The following is a 6,234-nucleotide window of genomic DNA, read 5'->3' as shown; positions in this document are numbered from 1 at the left end:
AAACTCGGATATATCACCTAATTGCTCTATTATGGAGTTTCAACAACCATGAAGATTCACAGTGCTATAATAGTAATAAGGAAAACCATTACAACACTAAATTGTCCTAATGTAGATTTTTTTACGCCTCTATAGGCATGGTACTATAAAGGTTACCCTAGAATCGTTTATTGCACTAATTTGCTGTAAAAAAGAGACCACCAGCGCTGTTATGTGATAATATCGTCCTGTTATTGCTGTACCAAAATCTGGATAAGAGCTGCTCTATAAACGCCGTATAAAATAGTGATATAAACGTTTACATCACCTTGTTATTGGACAAATTTGCTGTGTATGATTATAGAGCAAAATCATCTCATTAAACGCTATTATACAACAAGCTTGTCACCGCGACACTGTTATACGTCATTTAAAAAGCTTTTTAGTGATGTAAGTTATTGTTATAGGACATCTTTGCTGGTTGGGTTGTGTTGCTTACGGCTGTAAAAGCCGTAGTAATGTGAAATCGGACGAAGATAGAAATTTGTCATTTCACAGGTTAGTGATTTTGATCAATTTTTGGCTAATTGTATTATAAATCAGTGAATTTAAGTTATTTTCTAAATCATCTATGTTTTATCTACCCTTGATCATTGAAATGAAATCATAATTAGCTTATTTTTGAGAGAAAATGCAAAATATTACTTCCATAGTGTTGTGCAATTATCGATACTTGAGTAGGTACGAAGTACTTCATTGATAATGACTGCTTTAGGTTAGGAGAAAAAAAAAGGTATTTAAGTATGGATTTTATTATTATTTGCAGGTTTCTGGCTTGAGAACAATTAAAAGATGTTTTGGGTTAAAGCTATAGCACAGGGAAAATTGGAAGCCTTCAAAACATTCTCGGCCTTGTTCAAATCATTTCGAATCAGACGGGAAGAAAAGTAAAGTGCTTTGCAGAGATGCTGTGCCACAAGTTTAAGGTGGCATCTATTTTAAATAATAAATATTGTAATTTGGTAATTAAGTGTAGGGACACACATATGCAATTAAAAATTTTAAATTTTATCGAAATAAAATGTTGTACAAAAAATTAATGTTTATTTGTTTTATTTGAAGCAATTTATTTTAAACGGAAGAATGAGTTATTTTCCCGCGGTAAATTGTAGCCTATATGTTATTCTGATGTTTAAACTATATAATTGTAAAGTTCCATAAAAACTCATTCAGTAGTTTTTACGTGAAGGAGTATCAAATGTCCATTCTTATATATTTTTGCTTTTATAATATTAGTAGGATACGACAATTGAGTTGTTAAAAGATCAACCAGGTGGAAGTCGATCCGCGCACGAAGGGTTCGGTATAATTCTATGAATGAATCTATGAAAACAGGAAAAAATACGTACCTTTTAACGAAACCATAAAAATAACCTAAACCGAAATACCTAATAATATTTTTTATAAATACCACTACCATACAATGCAAGGCAGTCAATAAGCATCGCAAATGAATAATTCCAAATTAAACGAATCTTAAAATTTGGAATTACCTATCCATAATCCAAAATTAAACGAATCTAAAATTATCTTCAAGCAATTTTATAACTTAATTTTTTTATTTATCGATATTTTAGTATTCGATAAAGTGGCAAGCACTACCTTTTTAGAACAAAAAGTGGCTACATGTGGATTTGAATGCCAAGCAGATAACAGTGTGTTGTCTCTTTCTATCGCATTAATTAGGGTATTGAATAAAAGAGAGCCACTATATAAGAAACGTTCAATTAATTGTTACTTCTCCAGGCTTGTTAATTGCTCCGAGGTTTCGAACGGTTTCGAGACGTCAATCGAAAAATTGGAACCGGCACGCTCTCTTTGACATTTAGCATTCTTGTTATAATGTCAATAATGACAGTTTTAAGCAATTTTAGTGAAGTTGTAAATATGGAACTTTTATAACATTATTTTGAATATTATTAAAAGAATACACATCAAATTTAAGTGAAACGTATGTAGTTGGAAATCTATTTAATAAATGAAGCTTTTAAAGAAGATATTAATACATTTATTATATTAAAAATGCAAAATTAACATAACTACATCGGGTTGTTCCAAGAAAAGGCTTCAAACCTTTTGATTTAAGAAGAATCGTGTAAATAATTTATTATTGCGAAGTGCGCAATCATCACGAGTCTCTATGAGATATGGGGGCATCATATTATGAACAATCTTAAAATACAATTATAACCTACAGATTTATCTGTGTAAGATAAAAGTAATGTAAGTACCATACCCAATGCAAATCTTAAGAGTATATTTAAAAATACGTTTGTTTATGTACACATTCTCCACTTGTTATTTCTCTATATAATAAAATGCAACCCTACTTACTTATTCTCTAAACATAAATTTTATCTAATACCTACTTAATGTAAATCTATAAAAGATTGTTTATTATTTCTTCTTGATTCAATTTATTTTATCATGTTATATTATTTATATAATAAAACACTTAAAAGTAAATCTACACTCAAATGCACTACCCATATTATACTTATGTTAGGGATCTCATTTAATTTTGAGAAATAATACCATTATTTATTTCCAGATTCTACAATCAATTCCGAGCACTAGGAATAAGATTACCCAGAGTAACCACATGGAAGCATTGATAGTATTCAAGAAGCCATAGTGCCAGCGCAACATGAATATATTTTTTTCAATAGGAAGCAATATCATGCTTTAAATGTATTAGTGCAATTAAAAACATATTTTATAAATCCAAAATCTTTATTTAGTCCTTTTTATTTATTCATTGACAAAACATTTGCTCCTTTACTTCTCTTGATAACATTTATATATAAAAAAATGTAATAAAACATGGAATTATTTGAAAATAGATTCAATTCTATTTTGATTAAATATTAATAATTAGGTATATTACTCAAATCCAAATTTGTAAGTAAATAGCGTATTAAAAAGACCCTTGATTAAAAAAATAAAGTCTTATTTATAATACCAGCCTTTAAAACTTAAAATGCAATAAACAAAAACTTTATATTTACATCACAATGAATAATTCCTACACTAACAGTTTAATGGTATTTATATTTTTATTTTAAATTTAAATCAATTATTGTATTTGCATAATATAGAGTAGATAAATAATTCAAAAACTTGCAGTACTTATGTATACTTTTAATTTCATTTTTATTAAACTTAAAAGTTAAAATGAAAACAATGTAGGTACTATATTAAGGTACAATTAAATTTTTACATTTTCTTTGAATATTTTAAGTGTAGACATGGTGGCGCCTCCCCCAACTTGAAGTTCTCACTACCACATGATCATCTCCCAAGCCGGTACTTCCTTGTTCAATGTTTGGGCAAGCCGGCAATCAACACAACTGTGAAAGATAAATTGGATTTAAACTGATTCTTTGTTGCTTTAACATTTAATAAGTACATTTAATATGTTTACTTTTATTATTAAAGGGCTTGTCATGGTGTATGTAATTTAAGATGTTTTTTTAAACAATGTCAGTATAGTTTGTTAAATAATAAATACTTTATTTGTTAATCATTTTTCAAGTATTTTAACATTTTAGTTGTTTATCTTGCAATTCTTAATATCGTATTAAAAAAAAGTTAAATGTGTAGGTGTGTAATTCTCACAGGTAATTCCTTACAAAACTGTTAATATAAGTAGCTTCTAACCAAACATAGATAGGTTTGCTTATAAATTAATATAAATATTTACTTTTGACCAGCTGCTCTAGTTTTTGTGAACTCCCAAATCATTTGCACTTAAACTTTCAGCAGAGAATTCTATCAACTTCGTCTCATCATAACTTTTACCTCGTTGGGAGTTATTCATGTACCTATCTTTGTCTTTGTAATTTCGGGGTCAGGGAGCTTCGCGCACTCTGCACAATGTTCTGCTGTAAGTTAAATAAAAATTACTTCAATTAACCCATTGACCACCGTAAGGCCCGATCGGGGCGCGACACAATAGATTTTCTATTGTGTCTGTGATTCCGAGGACTGATGGATTAAGTAACAATAATCAAAACAGACGAAATCATGCAAAAACCAAAACTTTATTCGTAAAAATATATCTCTGTAGTCTGTTATCATAAATCGTCCTTACTCGTACTTTATCTTACCTTGCTATTTCAATATTGCTTTTTCGCACTTTCTCATTTATCCAGAGATGAGATTCACATATTTAAGTTTATGTTTATCTGAAATTTTAGATAATAATATGAATTATTAGGACAGTGACATGACATTTTGATTTTTGACGTTTAATGTTCGATACAAATCATTACGACTTGGCCTAAAAGCCTCGTAGCCAAGCCATTAATCTTAAAAAAATAGACAAAACTTCGGAATTCATTCGCTCTTTGGACATTGTAGGCAATCGTATAGTAATCATGTTGAAAAGGCTCCCGGTACCAAAATAAAGTAAGATTATTTTGTGAACTCAACAAAACAAGGTTGTTATTATAAAAATGGCGGTGATTGAAAATTAAACGTCAAAAATCCAAATGTCAAAATCACTGTCCTCGTATTATTATCTAAAATTTGGATAAATCAAATTGAAAAATTGCGAAAGATAAGTAATATGCATTAAAGAATGCATGAAAGAGGCATGAAAGAGCAATTGAAATAGCAAGGTAAGATAATATACGAGTAATAAATATATCTAAAACATTGGACGATTTATGATAACACAGTTATATTTTTACGAATAAAGTATTGGTTTTTGCATGATTTCGTCTGTTTTGATTATTGTTAATTGAAGTAATTTTTATTTAAGGTTGATGTTCCGACCGTCCCTCCATACATTTTTGATTACCTCTAAACACTTAACACAGACACTATTTCTTTAAAACTATTCATTTTATCACTTCTCTATAATGAAATGTGTGCGCGTTCGACCTTTTTAATCAATAATTTACAATATTTACTTAGAAAAACAACAGTAAAATACCGGAAAAATTTGACACTTCTACAGTAGTGTGCGTGACTTTTGCCAAGCGAAACACGACATAAAGCACGACATCTAGCGCATAGACTATATACTTATTACAGATCTAGCGCGTCAATGTCTAAACGAAAGGCGATGTTTAGACATTGACGCGCTAGATGTCGTGCATTCGCGTTCGTTATCTTATGCATAATGAGCATAATTCTAATAAATCAAAGTTCTGTGTAAAAATTGAGTAATTTCATTTCCAATCGTTCAAAGAAAATAACAATAAAATAAAATAAAACTAATGACCTTAGAAAGTATGTTTTTTTTTATTTATTACTCATTATTGTTCGTCCGTCGTAGGTCTGTAAACTGTATTGTACACTGAAGGTAAATGGTACTGTAGGTACTTTAGTTCGGCGTCGTCGCTCGTCGGCTTGATATAAAATTACATTCTTGATTTCATTGACACGCGCTATGATTTGCGCGCGGAATTTCTTGTGTTGTGAATTTATTTTTGTATGCTAAGCATTTTAATTGATTCAAATTGCAATGTTTCTCTAGTATGCATTTGAGACTATATTGTAAATTGTAATAATAATTGATCGTGGGTATAGTAATTAATTATTCTAATAACGCAATTAGTAATATATGTATTTTCGGTGGGATTCAAAACAAAAAATTGGCCCGTGATTTTTATGAAATTTCACCACATTGCAAATCACATCAATCATAGTTCATACACATGTATGACGAAAGTGATTAGTATTGTGGCTAACATTGACTCATCAGTTCATCACTGAAACCAGTGATAAATCAGTACCTATATCATATTGTGTTTGAATATTTTTAAACAATGATATAAGTATACAATTATTATAAATCGGTAAACTATCAAAGTAATCACAAACTTGCAAACATTGGTAAAATGTCCAGTAGTTTATGAGCCTATTCATTACAATCAAACAAACAAACAAAGTTTTCCTCTTTATAATATTAGTGTAGACAAACACTATGAATACGATCACGAATGCAAATTCGGGGATTTTCTAATTATTGCTAAATAATAATTGAATTCGTTTTGAAATACTCTATAATTTTTAGTGTATAAATAGACATTTATAATGTGGTGCTCATTTTTTTTGTACTGCTAACGCTATTGTAGGTACCTATTTTCGTTGTTTTATTTCAAGTGAACACGGCCATACAATTTTGTCACGAGCCGCCTATGATTGTAGGTACTTTTGTTAGGCTCCTTCGTCGTCCGCGTCGGC

The 6,234-nt window shown here is 29.8% G+C and overlaps 1 long non-coding RNA gene across 1 annotated transcript; it reads right to left on the bottom strand.

Moving 5' to 3' along the window:
* Window positions 1-3,295: 3,295 nt before the first annotated feature.
* On the bottom strand, window positions 3,296-4,532 carry LOC149900611 (uncharacterized). Its single transcript, XR_016457760.1, has 3 exons — window positions 4,149-4,532; window positions 3,743-3,923; window positions 3,296-3,389 (listed from the first exon to the last, which is right to left on the bottom strand). It is a non-coding gene; the product is annotated as an uncharacterized LOC149900611 (long non-coding RNA).
* Window positions 4,533-6,234: the final 1,702 nt, after the last annotated feature.

The sequence above is a fragment of the Colias eurytheme genome, chromosome 18 (genome assembly GCF_061535395.1).
Source record: "Colias eurytheme isolate Ceu_HAF_F1 chromosome 18, ilColEury1 Martin Lab GWU primary, whole genome shotgun sequence".
NCBI lineage: Eukaryota > Metazoa > Arthropoda > Insecta > Lepidoptera > Pieridae > Colias > Colias eurytheme.
Note: the sequence above shows the minus strand (reverse complement) of the source record. Positions and strands in the feature narration are given on the sequence as shown.